This window comes from Zootoca vivipara, chromosome Z (genome assembly GCF_963506605.1).
Source record: "Zootoca vivipara chromosome Z, rZooViv1.1, whole genome shotgun sequence".
NCBI lineage: Eukaryota > Metazoa > Chordata > Lepidosauria > Squamata > Lacertidae > Zootoca > Zootoca vivipara.
In genome coordinates, this window is record NC_083294.1 from 2,517,990 (window position 1) to 2,533,759 (window position 15,770).

General features: G+C 47.2%; 1 protein-coding gene across 1 annotated transcript in view; it reads right to left on the reverse strand.

The window, feature by feature from the left end:
• AK1 (adenylate kinase 1) overlaps positions 1-10,767 on the reverse strand; it is a 42,059-nt gene extending 31,292 nt beyond the window's left edge. Inside the window, exon 1 of the mRNA XM_035101507.2 lies at positions 10,655-10,767. The gene's annotated coding sequence lies outside the window, so the exon portion shown is untranslated. The remainder of the gene's footprint in view (positions 1-10,654) is intronic.
• Between the last annotated feature and the right edge of the window lie 5,003 nt (positions 10,768-15,770).

Here is a 15,770-nt window from a genome sequence, read left to right on the forward strand (position 1 = left end):
GTGCCATGACTTTTTCCACGTCTGTGATTTTGTGCGGGTCTCGTTCCTCACACAGGATTTCAGACCTGGAAGATGATGTCCCAGATTTGGGCCGCATCACACTGGAGGTTATGCAAGAGCTCTCCCCCCTCTTGTGATTTCCCAGCAGCTGGCATTCAGAGCCATATTGCCTCCAAGCACAGCTACGTATTGTGGCTGGTAGACATTGACAGTCTTTCTCCCCCTAGGAGAATTCCTCTAATCTGCTTCTAATGCCACTCTAATTGGTGGTCAAAGTGCATCTTGTGGGAGTGAGTTCCATAGCTAAACTAGGCACCCTATGAAGAATTTTTCTTTTCCTCTGTCCTGAATTTTCCGTCGACATTATAGCTTCACTAGTCATGAAGCCCGTTAAATTAACGGGTGCTAGAACAGACCTGTTGCTCTACAACCTCGTGGACATGCGCAGAGCTGACATTGCTCGCCCGCCGCCACTTGCAACGGCTGCTGCCGCTTAGAAGTAAGTCCATGCGAGAAGTAAATGGCCTCGCGAGTGCACCTGCGTGGAGACAGAGCGCGCTCGCTCGCGAGCACGGGGCTATCTCGTGCGTCCTCTGGATTTTCTCGCAACAGCTTCTCCAAATGCCGAGGCTGAGCTCCCTTACGCGCCGGCCAATGCGCTCCATCTCTGCGCTCCAAGTCCCAACGGCTGTCCGTGGGACACATGTGCAGTAGCGCAATCCCACGGACACAGGGACTGGACGCAGAGACACTTGGACTTTATCATAAAGGATTACAGGTGAAACTCGGAAAATTAGAATATCGCCAAAAAGTGCATTTATTTCAGTAATGCAACTTTTTTTTCCTTTTAATTTTTACAAATGCTTTCTTTGAAATTCCACAGTAATAAAACGAATAGTTACAATAATACAAAAATAAAAATAAACATCGCTATTACATTTCATTAATTACATTCCATTTATAATTGACCTGCCTAACGACAAATAATTACAATTACAACAAATAAAGGCTTGACATATCTTGCTTTGCATGTCATGCATCTATCTCATAGATTGGTTTCACCTTTTAAGTTGCATTACTGAAATAAGTGCACTTTTTGACGATAATTTTCCAAGTTTCACCTGTATTTGTCCCCAAGTTCTAGTATTATGAGAGAGGGAGAAAAATGAGGTTGTAGACAAATGAGGTTGTATATTGTCTCCCTGCTTATTTAACTTATATGCAGAATTCATCATGCGAAAGGCTGGACTAGATGAATCCCAAGCCGGAATTAAGATTGCCGGAAGAAATATCAACAACCTCAGATATGCAGATGACACAACCTTGATGGCAGAAAGCGAGGAGGAATTAAAGAACCTTTTAATGAGGGTGAAAGAGGAGAGCGCAAAATATGGTCTGAAGCTCAACATCAAAAAAACCAAGATCATGGCCACTGGTCCCATCACCTCCTGGCAAATAGAAGGGGAAGAAATGGAGGCAGTGAGAGATTTCACCTTCTTGGGCTCCTTGATCACTGCAGATGGTGACAGCAGTCACAAAATTCAAAGGCGCCTGCTTCTTGGGAGAAAAGCAATGACAAACCTAGACAGCATCTTAAAAAGCAGAGACATCACCTTGCCGACAAAGGTCCGTATAGTTAAAGCTATGGTTTTCCCAGTAGTGATGTATGGAAGTGAGAGCTGGACCATAAAGAAGGCTGATCGCCGAAGAATTGATGCTTTTGAATTATGGTGCTGGAGGAGACTGTTGAGAGTCCCATGGACTGCAAGAAGATCAAACCTATCCATTCTTAAGGAAATCAGCCCTGAGTGCTCATTGGAAGGACAGATCGTGAAGCTGAGGCTCCAATACTTTGGCCACCTCATGAGAAGAGAAGAATCCTTGGAAAAGACCCTGATGTTGGGAAAGATTGAGGGCACTAGGAGAAGGAGACGACAGAGGACAAGATGGTTGGACAGAGTTCTCGAAGCTACGAACATGAGTTTGACCAAACTGCGGGAGGCAGTGGAAGATAGGAGTGCCTGGCGTGCTATGGTCCATGGGGTCACGAAGAGTCGGACACGACTAAACGACTAAACAACAACAAAAGACAATACAATGGTGAGAAATAAGTATTGATAGAGTTAGGCATAGTTGAGTGAAAAGAAAGGGATTAGTTGGAATGTTAAATATTAAGATATAAAAGGTATAGAAATAAGTTAGTACTAAGTAAAATTTAGAGTTTGTATAAGATTTAGAAATTGTTAAGGACGATTTATAATGGAGCACAGAAAGAAGAGGAATGAGGAAGTCATTAGATTAGAAATAAGGTTTATAAATAGGAGTTTTTGTTTTGTATGTTTTTTTGTATTTTTGTATTTTGTACTTTTTGCAGTGGTTTTTTGTAGTCTGTATGTTTTTGTTGTTCGTTATAAAAAATTCAATAAATACATTTTTAAAGGGGGGGGATGTATCCCTGTCCACTTTTTCCAAACCACACATAATTTTATACACATCTGTGGCATTCCCCCATTGTTGGGGGCAAGGGACAAAGGCCTGAGGAACAGCAAAAGCTAGCAACTCATGCCAAGCTTCCCCCCCCCAACTTTTAATAAGGCATCCCAGTGATTTACAGGATTAAAATTTGGCAACTCTAGCGATAGATAGGAGCCAAAAGGGTAAGGAGGCATCATTCACAGTCCCTTCTCCCTCCCTGTCTTCCTTTATGTCTTTACACGTTATGATTTGGATAAGAAATACCTCATGCAGCAATAAAAAATCAAATTCCCGTCTCTATAAAGCCCTGTGTCTGACAATGGCTTCCTGCTGATAAGGCCTTGCTCTCTTATTAGCTTGTCTCTATTTTGTTTGCATTCAGGGTAGAATATGGGATTTGAAAACTGGAATTAAATTCTTGGTAGACCACCTCAACATTAGGAAGAACTTCCTGACAGTAAGAGTTGTTTGGCAGTGGAATTTGCTGGCAAGAAGTGTGGTGGAGTCTCTTTCTTTGGAGGTCTTTAAGCGAAGGCTTGACAGCCATATGTCAAGAATGCTTGGATGGTGTTTCCTGCTTGGCAGGGGGTTGGACTGGATGGCCCTTGTGGTGTCTTCCAACTCTAGGATTCTATGATTCTAATTCCCGTAGGCGTTTTCAGCAATGTGTGCCAGGCGCTGATGCCCGCAAGGACCAAGTTCCCTCCAGCCTGTTACTGGTGCATCAATCAACTTTCTTTCAGCTCGCCCTTCTGCGTTGCTTCGTGTTGGCTCTGTTTTCTCAACCCAACAAAGACCACCCTCTGGAAAATTACAGGTCATCCATGCTGATGCGGAACCACATGGAAACCGAATTATAGCTATTGACATGCCAAACGTCCACGGAAGGTTTAGTCTCCCCTTTGCCAGAAATAACCGTGCAAAGTAGAGGTAGAAGAAAAGCCAACATTAAACAAACCAGAACTGGGAGCCGCTCATTGAAATACCAGGGCAGGGAGCTCCGCCCAGCCTGCCCACTGCACTGCACATAGAAGACACAAGTGGCCATCTCTTCTCAGGCCTGGTTTTTAAATGTTGCTTTTATTGACATGGTTTTTACCTGAACAGCCCCACCTACTTGCACAGAGCTTCCATGATCTCAGTCAAATGTAGCTCAATTCAGACAGTACGGTCATAAAATTTTAGGGCTGGAAAGATTCCTGGAGTGCATCTAGTCCAACCCAGTGCTCAGGGCCAGTGCAAGGGTTTTTTTTGCGTCCTAGGCAAGATCACCTTCTGCCCCCCCCCCCGGGCAATCATATTTCAAACATGAGTATATATGAGTAGGCATATATAGGATTGCACTGTAAGCCGACCCTTCTCTCACTTTCCTGGGAGTAAGAACTTCCTGACAGTAAGAGCTGTTCGACAGTGGAATTTGCTGCCAAGGAGTGTGCTGGAGTCTCCTTCTTTGGAGGTCTTTAAGCAGAGGCTTGACAGGCATATGTCAAGGATGCTTTGATGGTGTTTCCTGCTTGGCAGGGGGTTGGACTGGATGGCCCTTGTGGTCTCTTCCAACTCCAGGATTCTAGGATTCCATGAAATAGCAGCTTCAGGCACTGATTACTACTGGGGAAATGGTACGATGGGGGAGAGGATTCAAATCGCCCCCCCCCCAAGTGGTTAAAATATGTATACTCTTCCATACAAACACAAACATTTATGAAGCATAAGCCAGAGTGCTCCAGGAGCCCTGTTGCACCCAGCTCCCCCCCAAAATACCTTCTGACTTACTTCAGTCCCTAGCTCTGCAAGTCACTAATCTTTCTGGCCTCAGCCCTCTGTCTGTAAAATGGGGAAAAAAACGTAACCTACCCATAAGGAATGCCGAGGGGGAACCCAATATATACAATAGGTCGTTATGTCGGCAAACGTGTGGCCCACCTCCTGGGGGACAGGAGGCGGGCAGGTGTGGAGAACTCCCTGGTCCTGAATGGGGTCACTGTGCCCCTGAAGGACCAGGTGCGCAGCCTGGGAGTCATTCTGGACTCACAGCTGTCCATGGAGGTGCAGATTAATTCTGTGTCCAGGGCAGCTGTCTATCAGCTCCATCTGGTACGCAAGCTGAGACCCTACCTGCCTGCAGACTGTCTCGCCAGAGTAGTACATGCTCTGGTTATCTCCCGCTTGGACTACTGCAATGCGCTCTACGTGGAGCTACCTTTGAAGGTGACCCGGAAACTACAACTAACTCAGAATGCGGCAGCTAGACTGGTGACTGGGAGCGGCCGCCGAGACCACATAACACTGGTCTTGAAAGATCTACATTGGCTCCCAGTATGTTTCCGAGCACAGTTCAAAGTGTTGGTGCTGACCTTTAAAGCCCTAAATGGCTTCGGTCCAGTATACCTGAAGGAGCGTCTCCACCCCCATCGTTCTGCCCGGACACTGAGGTCCAGTACCGAGGGCCTTCTGGTAGTTCCCTCGTTGTGAGAAGCCAAGTTGCAGGGAACCAAGCAGAGGGCCTTCTCGGTGGTGGCGCCCGCCCTGTGGAACGCCCTCCCACCAGATGTCAAAGAGAAAAACAGCTATCAGATTTTTAGAAGACATCTGAAGGCAGCCCTGTTTAGGGAGGCTTTTTAAGGTTTAATAGATTATTTGATTTCATTTTTCTGTTGTAAGCCGCCCAGAATGGCTGGGGAGACCCAGCCAGATGGGCGGGCTATAAATAATAATAATAATAATAATAATAATAATAATAATAATAATATATTATTATTATTATTATTATTATTATTATTATTCCTGTGTCAAAGTAACAGCCTTGCTTTTGGGAAGAGTCCCAAAGCAGCAGGCACTGAAAATAGACCTGTGGTTCTTTGTAAAGATCACTGTGACCCACCTCACTGGTCTGGCTGAAGAGGGAAGAAGTGGGGTCCTGTTACACTCCTCAACAGACACCTAATAAGGGCAGATGACCTAGAAGTTTTGCTGGCTTCAGAGTTCTAAGTTTGGGGCACCCATAATAAATCTCAGAGGGGGTCACATCCTTGCGATGGAGAAGACATACTGGCATTGCACAGGAGAGTGGAGGTTTTTCTAAAGTTAAAAATGACCTGTGCATATGGACGGATGGGTCTGTCTGTATCCAGCCCATGTCAAGTTTGCATGTGCTCATTTGCAATGTGTTCTGTCTCATTTCCACATTTAAAAAAAAAAGAATGGAAAAGCATAGCTAAATATGTTAGTTAACTAAGTAACCTGTTGTCCACCGATACAGATAGCAGGGCAGGAAAAAGAATACCACAAATTATAAACAACATACTATAAACAACACACCATATGCAAGGTGTGTGTGTGTCAATCACACACAGAGAGAGAGACAGACACTGTCAAATAAACAAATAAACTATAAACAACAAAGTGATAGACAATAATCAGACAGTAAACAACACAAAACATGTTTTTTAATACATGGGGCAGCACCCCTGTTCACATCACTCACCAATTTCTCTCCACATTCTCTCTAGGGAATTTCTCTCCCTAGAGCTCCCCCTACCCACCCCATGGGGTTGATACTGAATGAGAGATATCCTGTTCCTGGACATGGAACCTGCATAAAGTCGCTGTGATTAAATGGCTACTGATAAATTGAGCATCTTCCATGAATTTGCCTCATTTGCCTTTGTCTAACCGCATTTAAACACACATAGGCCCAACAGCTATATTTATTTATTTATTTATTTATTTATTTATTTATTTATTTATGCCCCGCCCATCTGGCCGGGTTCCCCCAGCTACTCTGGGCGGCTTCCAACAAAATATTAAAATACAGAAATCCATCAAGCATTAAAAGCTTCTCTAAACATGGCTGCCTTAAGTTGCCTTCTAAATGTCTGGCAATTGTTGTTCTCTTTGACCTCTGGTGGGAGGGCATTCCACAGGGTGGGTGCCACTACCGAGAAGGCCCTCTGCCTGGTTCCCTGTAACTTGGCTTCTCGCAACGAGGAAACCGCCAGAAGGCCCTCGGCACTGGACCTCAGTGTCCAGGAGAACGATGGGGGTGGAGACGCTCCTTCAGGTATACTGGACCGAGGCCATTTAGGGCTTTAAAGGTCAGCACCAACACTTTGAATTGTGCTCGGAAACGTACTGGCAGCCAATGTAGGTCTTTCAGGACCGGTGTTATGTGGTCTTGGCGGCCGCTCCCAGTCACCAGTCTAGCTGCCGCATTCTGGATTAGTTGTAGTTTCCGGGTCACCTTCAAAGGTAGCCCCAAGTAGAGCGCATTGCAGTAGTCCAAGCGGGAGATAACTAGAGCATGCACCACTCTGGCGAGACAGTCTGCGGGCAGGTAGGGTCTCAGCCTGTGTACCCGATGGAGCTGATAGACAGCTGCCCGGGACACAGAATTGACCTGTGCCTCCATGGACAGCTGTGAGTCCAGAATGACTCCCAGGCTGCGCACCTGGTCCTTCAGAGGCACAGTTACCCCATTCAGGACCAGGGACACACCTGCCCGCCTCCTGTCCCCCACAAACAGTACTTCTGTCTTGTCAGGATTCAACCTCAATCTGTTAACCGCCATCCATCCTCCAACCGCCTCCAGACCGATAGTCAGAAATTTCTCAATACAAAGATAAACATATAAAACTGAAGGCATCAGAGGGATACATAAATGGGGTATGACCGCGCTTCTAAACCTCCTACAGATAACCCACATCAAGACATTCAATTATACGTTTCCGACACTTGAGCGCCAGGAAGAGGAATTTAGCCACTGAGAAGGTTATTTCCTCAGTGGACTTGTTTAGTACACTCTGATATTATCTATATATATAAAAATGTAAAAAATCGTGAAAGTGCGTGTTCCACTTTTCTCTGTAACCGCTTGACCGATCGTCCTGAAATTTTGGCACAGCGATCCAGGCCACTCCCCGAGCGTTGTTAGGGGGGAAAATCCCTCAAATCTCACACCTGGGCAGGTGGAAACCTGCTTTTCCACAAAGTAAAACAGCGCCCTCAAGTGGATTTCCTCCCACAGTACACCCCCTCCCTTCCTGACATCATCAACCAAGCAACTGAAACCACCAAGGCGGCCATTATCAGACCCCTAGGCCAGACTGCTGAGCCGTCACTAGGCTCGGGGGGGGGGGGAGAGGGCGAGCGCCTGGATCACAGGTCGCAGCACGGCCTTTGTTTTATGTAGGCCCCTGCCAGGCCCCCACTAGGCCGGGGGGGGGATAACCCACAGCAACGCACTTGGGGGCACGGCAAGGGGTTTTTACTTTAAAATTTAGCACCACTACCCCCCCAAAATCCCCCACCAAATGACCACAAGACAAAAATAAATACCATCCTTCAAATCGTCATGAGATACAGTTGGAAGGGGACCGCGAGGTTCCCTGCAATGCGTGAATCTTTTGCCCAAAGGGGGTGTTGAACCCACAACCCTGGGAATAAGAATCTCATGCTCTACCAACTGAGCTGTCCCCAGCATCATACAACCATGCTGGCTGGAGTTGACAGCCAGACTCCAAAATGTAAGTCACCTCAAAATTTCCATAAAAACCGAGGCCTCTAAATGGCCCTTCATAAAAAGCAGCAACACAGGGGGCTTGCAAGTGCCTTAAGAGTACTTTGCAGGGCCTTGATTCACATGCCTTCCAAATCCCCACAATGGCTACCTTCAGGTGAGCTGGAAAGTTGTTTTTTGGGAGACATGCTCCAAGACACCTTGATAACTAGAGGAGTATAACAACTGACACGACACCTAACGTTCAAAGCTTACTGCACATCAGGGGTGAGGTGCCTCAAAACGACTTTAACAGATTAGACAACTGGGCCAAAGCAAACAAGATGAATTTTAACAAGGAGAAATGAAAAATGCGGGCTAGGCAATGCTACCATTCAGTGGATTTGTAACTGGCTGGCTGACCGAACCCAAAGGGTGCTCATCAATGGCTCCTTCTCATCCGGGAGAGTAGTGACTAGTGGGGTGCCACAGGGTTCTGTCTTGGGCCCAGTCTTCTTCAACATCTTTATCAATGACTTGGATGATGGGCTTGAGAGCATCCTGAGCAAATTTGCAGATGACACTGAATTGGGAGGGGTGGCCAATACCCCAGAGGACAGGATCACACTTCCAAATGACCTTATCAGATTAGAGAACTGGGCCAAAGCAAACAAGATGAATTTGAACAAGGAGGAATGTAAAGTACTCCACTTGGGCAAAAAAAAATGAAAGGCACAAATATAGGATGGGAGACACCTGGCTTGAGAGCAGTACATGTGAAAAGGATCTAGGAGTCTTGATAGACCACAAACTTGACACGAATCAACAGTGTGATGCAGCAGCTAAAAAAGCCAATGCAATTCTGGGCTGCATCAATAGCATAGCTGCCAAGTTTTCCCTTTTCTCGCGAGGAAGCCTATTCAGCATAAGGGAAAATCCCTTAAAAAAGGGGATAACTTGGCAGCTATGATCAATAGGAGTATAGCATCTAGATCAAGGAAAGTAATAGGACCACTGTATTCTGCTCTGGTCAGACCTCACCTGGAGTACTGTGTCCAGTTCTGGGCACCACAGTTCAAGAAGGATACTGACAAGCTGGAACGTGTCCAGAAGAGGGCAACCAAAATGGTCAAAGGCCTGGATACGATGCCTTATGAGGAACGGCTTAGGGAGCTGGGTATGTTTAGCCTGGAGAAGAGAAGGTTAAGGGGTGATATGATAGCCATGTTCAAATATATAGAAGTATGTCATATAGAGGAGGGGAAAAGATTGTTTTCTGCTGCTCCAGAGAAGCGGACACGGAGCAATGGATTTAGACTTCAAGAAAGAAGATTCCACCTAAACATTAGGAAGAACTTCCTGACAGTAAGAGCTGTTCGACAGTGGAATTTGCTGCCAAGGAGTGTGCTGGAGTCTCCTTCTTTGGAGGTCTTTAAGCAGAGGCTTGACAGGCATATGTCAAGGATGCTTTGATGGTGTTTCCTGCTTGGCAGGGGGTTGGACTGGATGGCCCTTGTGGTCTCTTCCAACTCTAGGATTCTATTATTCTATGAATAATGATGAGGATGTAATTAAGAAAGTAGGTGGCCGACAACAGACCTTGTTCAGCCCAATGGACCAGCCTCTGCTGTCTTGGTATCCTCAAAGAGGCAGCAGTTTTGCAGGGACTTGGGCCAGGGAACCTTCTCCTATCCTTTCACCCAGAGACAACAGGGTTTAAACTCTCAAGCTTCTGCATGTAAAGCAACTGCTCTCCTGTTGGCTTCTTGCAACCAGTCAAGCTTTCTTGTACAAATGCATGCACACCTCAAGTGCATTTGCACGTCCTGAGCAGCAAAACTCCATATACCTGTTTTAGGTATGTAAACAGAAATTTCAGCCCATGTTCACCTGCAGCTTGCAAAGCACCCCGCTTTCTTTCCTCCCACTCTTGCTGGCTCTTTTCAGTCTAGCATTTCACAGTAAGCTTCAAACACTGGCTGCAACCCCCCCCCCACGGGAAGTTTCTTAGCAACTGGCAAAGCAACTCAACATTTCCAGCCAGACTCCGGTTTAAAAAAAAACCCAACAACAACGTGCCTTTCATAGAATGTGTGATCCTTTCCTCCCCAACCACAGGGATCTCCCTGTGGCTGGAGGTGTGAGGCTGGCTGTGGGGGGGGGGGGGGCGCATACACACACAGCGATTTCTCTTATTGGCATGAATTGTGGGGGGTGGGGTGGGGTGGGGTGGATAACCCAGCGATGCAAGATGGAAGAAAGACTGACCTTGAGCGAGTTAACAGGGCAGATTCCTGATGATCCCAGGAGCACAACAACCCAAGCAAGACACGGTGTGTGTTTTACACACACCCACAACAGCAACACGCACGACTGACAAACGGGCCAGAGGGATCAAATTCTGAAAAGTGCACAGCACTGCATTGTTGTTGCATTGTTACTCTGAGCTGCAAAACCCGAAGGTTGTACGGTACCCTTCTACAGAATCCCTGGCGAGCACAGAGACCACGAGCAACATAACGAAATTGTCTGTCCTGCTTCCTCGTTCTGCCGGGTGGTACCCAATGAATGAAAACAATTAAAAACAAGAATTGCAGCGCGCGCGCTCTGGCTGCATTAAGCGGTGCGGGGGTGGGTGGTCCTTTCCCCCCCGAAGCCCTACCCTAACAATAGACCCGCACGTACCTCTGAGCGCTGGGGTGCAGGGGGACAAGAAAGGGGGCTCCAGGAAGACGAGGGCTCCTTCTCGCCAGCAGCCTGGGATATCCAGCTATTTTTACCCCTTTTTTATTTTTATCCAGCAGGGGCGCGTGGCATGCTGGGAGAAGGAGGGGGGCACCCTCGCTGCCTGGCACGGTTGGCGACAGACGAAGGACACCCGATGCCCGGACACCCGAGCTGCATAGAAATGCGATGATGGGAATCATTTGGGGGGATCATTTGGAGCTGAAGATCTTTAATGTTGCTAAAAGTGCTTGCCTATTTTGCAGAATTCTTTTTTTTTAATAAGTAAGGGACTTGCCTACAGAAAGTGCATTTGGGGGGGGGGCGCACCTAAAAAGAGCGGCAAGGTAGGAAACCGCGAGAAGGTGCAGGAGAGAAAAAAAAAGGGAAGCAAAGAAGGGAGCGAAACTCTCCCAGAGTTTTTTGTGTCATCACAATGAAAAGAAAGGTGTGGGGGGGGACCTTTATCAAATTAATGTCCATCCATTAATATCCATCTGGGTTTGGGGGTTGTTTTTTCATGTTGTTGGGGTTTTTTTAATTAAAAAAAAGAATGCTGGCTTTATTTACACTCTATTTCACTCTATTGCCCTCTATTTCAGTGTATCTGAAGACGTTTGCATGCACACGAAAGCTCATACCCAAATAAAAAACTTAGTTGGTCTTTAAGGTGCTGCTGGAAGGAATTTTTTTATTTTGTTTTTTGCTTTATTTACACTTCTTCTTTTTAAAATGTATTTATTAAAGATTTTTTAACAAACAACAAAAAGATACAAAAATACAAAACACAAAAATTCTAACTTATAACCATAGAATCCTAGAGTTGGAAGAGACCACAAGGGCCATCCAGTCCAACCCCCTGCCAAGCAGGAAACACCATCAAAGCATTCTTGACAAATGGCTGTCATGCCTCTGCTTAAAGACCTCCAAAGAAGGAGACTCCACCACACTCCTTGGCAACAAATTCCACTGTCGAACAGCTCTTACTGTCAGGAAGTTCTTCCTAATGTTGAAGTGGAATCTTCTTTCTTGAAGTTTGAATCCATTGCTCTGTGTCCGCTTCTCTGGAGCAGCAGAAAACAACCTTTCTCCCTCCTCTATATGACATCCTTTGATATATTTGAACATGGTTATCATATCACCCCTTAACCTTCTCTTCTCCAGGCTAAACATACCTGACATCATAATGGCATCAGGCAACTGACAGGTGGCGTGTTACACTCACCTGTCAAAGGTAGCCCACGGAGGTCGGGGCAGATAGTAAAAAAGGCTCCCTTACCCATGACATAAAGTGATACTGTTGTTGTTTAGTTGTTTAGTAGTCGTGTCCGACTCTTCGTGACCCCATGCAAGGGCGTACCCACCACGGGGCAAGTTAGGGCAGCTGCCCTACTCTAGAAGCAGGGCTGGTGGGCAGAGGCGGAGCCCAGCCCGGCGGAGCGCGAGTTCTCCATTCCCACCGCGCTGCGCAGCACCCTCCCTCCAGCTCCCCGTCGCGCCCTCAGGCAAGGCCAAGCGCAGCGGGGAACCAGGGAGCGCGGCGCGGTGGGCGGAAACGCTGAACTCGCGCTCCGCTGGGCTGGGCTCCGCCTCCGCCCACCAGCCCTGCTTCTAGGGAGGGGCACAGCCCGGCGGAGCGCGAGTTCGCCGTTCCCGGACACTTTGTGGCCCCTCCCCTTCCGTGCCTTGGCCCCTCCCCTTGCCCCCCCTAGTTTTGATCCTGGGTACGCCCATGACCCCATGGACCATAGAACGCCAGGCACTCCTGTCTTGCACTGCCTCCCGCAGTTTGGTCAAACTCATGTTCGTAGCTTCGAGAACACTGTCCAACCATCTCGTCCTCTGTCGTCCCCTTCTCCATGTGCCCGCCATCTTTCCCAACATCAGGGTCTTTTCCAAGGATTCTTCTCTTCTCATGAGGTGGCCAAAGTATTGGAGCCTCAGCTTCAGGATCTGTCCTTCCAGTGAGCACTCAGGGCTGATTTCCTTCAGAATGGAGAGGTTTGATCTTCTTGCAGTCCATGGGACTCTCAAGAGTCTCCTCCAGCACCATAATTCAAAAGCATCAATTCTTCGGCGATCAGCCTTCTTTATGGTCCAGCTCTCACTTCCATACATCACTACTGGGAAAACCATAGCTTTAACTATACGGACCTTTGTAGGCAAGGTGATGTCTCTGCTTTTTAAGATGCTGTCTAGGTTTGTCATTGCTTTTCTCCCAAGAAGCAGGCGTCTTTCAATTTAATTTTAATTTAATTTAATTTAATTTAAATTTAATCCAATACTTTACTTTCTGCCAAATGGACAGGGGTTTACTGTCAGCCAGAAGTTGACCAATGCCCGTTTTTGACTTCCTGGGCCACTGACTCTGCTGTTTTCCCGTTGCGAAGTCCCACTTCCTGCTTCCCACCCCTTCCCTTTCCTGTTTTTGACCCAGAAAAGAGGAAGCGGGGCTCAAATCCAGCCTCACCTCTGGAAGCAAGTTGGGAGGCTTTCTGACAAGAGCCCAGGCCTGTGACACCCCACAGCTGCAACCTTACCTGCCAACAATTCTGCTCTTCCTTCGGAGAGTCTTGGCTGGCGCTGAACAGATGTTACAACAGCGCCAGCAAGGGAGACTCTGAATCAAGAAGCAGAAAACAGGACACTAAAGATGCCTGGAAGGTTCCATGCGGTGGTAGGTGGCAGGGGGGGCAACACAACACACCAGGATGCTGACAGAATCCTCCCAGGTGGTAAAAGCAAGTCTTGGTCTCAGCCGCCATCATTTTGGGATACTGGAAAGCAGAAAGCTACGTACATGGGGCTTTGTAAAGCAAGTCCTTGGAATATGTCTACCATTGCCCCCAGGCAACCTGAAGTTTCACATGAGAAGAGTCCAGTTGGATCAGGCCAACGGTTCTGTTGGTTCATCATCCTGTTTCCACATGGCCAACCCAATTCCTCCGGGGAAGACAGGGCACAGAAGCAGAGCATCGGGCAACCAGAGGGGACACTGTGTTGAGGACCAGAAAAATATCTAAACTCTGCAGCTGGAGTAAAATTAGGCAAACACCTGACTAGCTTGGTTTCCTGTTTCTCCACATGCAAATGAGATGTGGAAGGCAGCAGATAAATTCACTAGCCAGCAGCCATTTCCCTCTCTTGGACCAGATCTCTTGGACTACACACTAGGGTGGGTCATAAAAAAAAATATTGCGAAAATGTTTCCTCCCTTGTCGTTATCTCAGGCGTATGGTATAAACATAGTCAAATTTCAAATTTGGGACAAATCGGTCAATATTTAGACCCTGCTCCTACAGATTGAAATTTCTGAAATCTAAACCACATCTTGTAGTCAATTGGGCAGTAATAATAATAATAATAATAATAATAATAATAATAATAATAATTTTAAAAATTATTATTTATACCCCGTGCACCTGGCTGGGTTTCCCCAGCCACTCTGGGTGGCTTCCAACTGAATATTTAAAACAGTACAGCATCAAAAATTAAAAACTTCCCTAAACAGGGCCGTCTTCAGTTGTCTTCTGAAAGTAGAATAGTTACTTATTGCCTTGACATCTGCTGGGAGGGCGTTCCACAGGGCGGGTGCCACTACCGAGAAGGCCCTCTGTCTGGTTCCCTGTAGCTTTGCTTCTCGCAACGAGGGAACCACCAGAAGGACCTTGGTGCTGAATGGTGGGGGTGGAGACGCTCCTTCAGGTATACTGGACCGAGGTCATTTAGGGCTTTCAAGGTCAGCACCAACACTTTGAATTGTGCTCGGAAACGTACTGGGAGCTAGTGCCGATCTCTCAGGACCAGTGTTATGTGGTCCCGGCGGCCACTCGCAGTCACTAGTCTAGCTGCCGCATTCTGGATTAGTTGCAGTTTCCGGGTCACCTTGCCCAAGGATGGTAGATTTGAGACTGGGCGATAGTTGGCCATACTCTCTCACTCTTTCTCTGTGGGTATTCACAGGTTACACTAGAGAGTTTAATAGTCTATATCCCTATGTAAACAATAGCTAAACTGTACAAATCCTAACATATGAAAAAGCCTCCTCTCAGTTTCTCATTTCCACATCAGTTTGCAATTGTTTTTGAAAAATAAGGCCCCATGAAAATTTATCAGCTTTTTAGCGCAGCCTTAGTAATCAGCCTTTGCCTTGCCTTGGTAATGGACTGGATGGGAGTCAACTGACTGACACACAATTCAGGTAAGACTTGAGGCACTGTCGGTGGGTGGGTCCATAGACCGGAAGGAATGGGTACTCCTGGATCCTTCACTGTCACTTGAGGGTCAGGTGGTCTCAGGGTGCAGAGTGCCTCACATCAGCTTTGGCTGGGGGTCCAGCTACGCCCCCATCTGGACAGGGATAGCCTAACTACTGTCATCTATGCTCTGGTAACCTCTAGGCTTGTTGTTGTTGTTTAACCGTTTAGTTGTGTCCGACTCTTCATGACCCCATGGACCAGAGCACGCCAGGCACTCCTGTCTTCCACTGTGTTCTTGAAGCTACCAACATGCTCCAATACTTTGGCCACCTCATGAGAAGAGAAGACTCCCTGGAAAAGAGCCTGATGTTGGGAAAGATTGAGGGCACTAGGAGAAGGGGACGACAGAGGACGAGATGGTTGGACAGTGTTCTCGAAGCTACGAACATGAGTTTGACCAAACTGCGGGAGGCAGTGGAAGACAGGAGTGCCTGGCGTGCTCTGGTCCATGGGGTCACGAAGAGTCGGACACGACTAAACGACTAAACAACAACAACAGGGAAGTAAAGCAGTCTCCCCACCCTCCTGGGATTGACAGGAGGGACCGCTGGCCCGCGGATGCCCCTCAACCCATCCCGATCTTTGAGGGGTGGGGGGGCCTGGGCCAAGCACCCATGGGGGCCAGAGCTGCTGGAGGCCACCCTGTTGGAGCGCGAGGAGGAATAATGGGATTTAAATTCATGGACATGCTTCAAATGATGGGGGAGAAGACACTGCCAGAAATTCAAGCCTCTGAGTGATAAGAGAGTCAAGGAAATACCATATTTAAGGAAGATAATGACATGGACTGAACAAAAATGGAAGTGAACTTTTTAAAA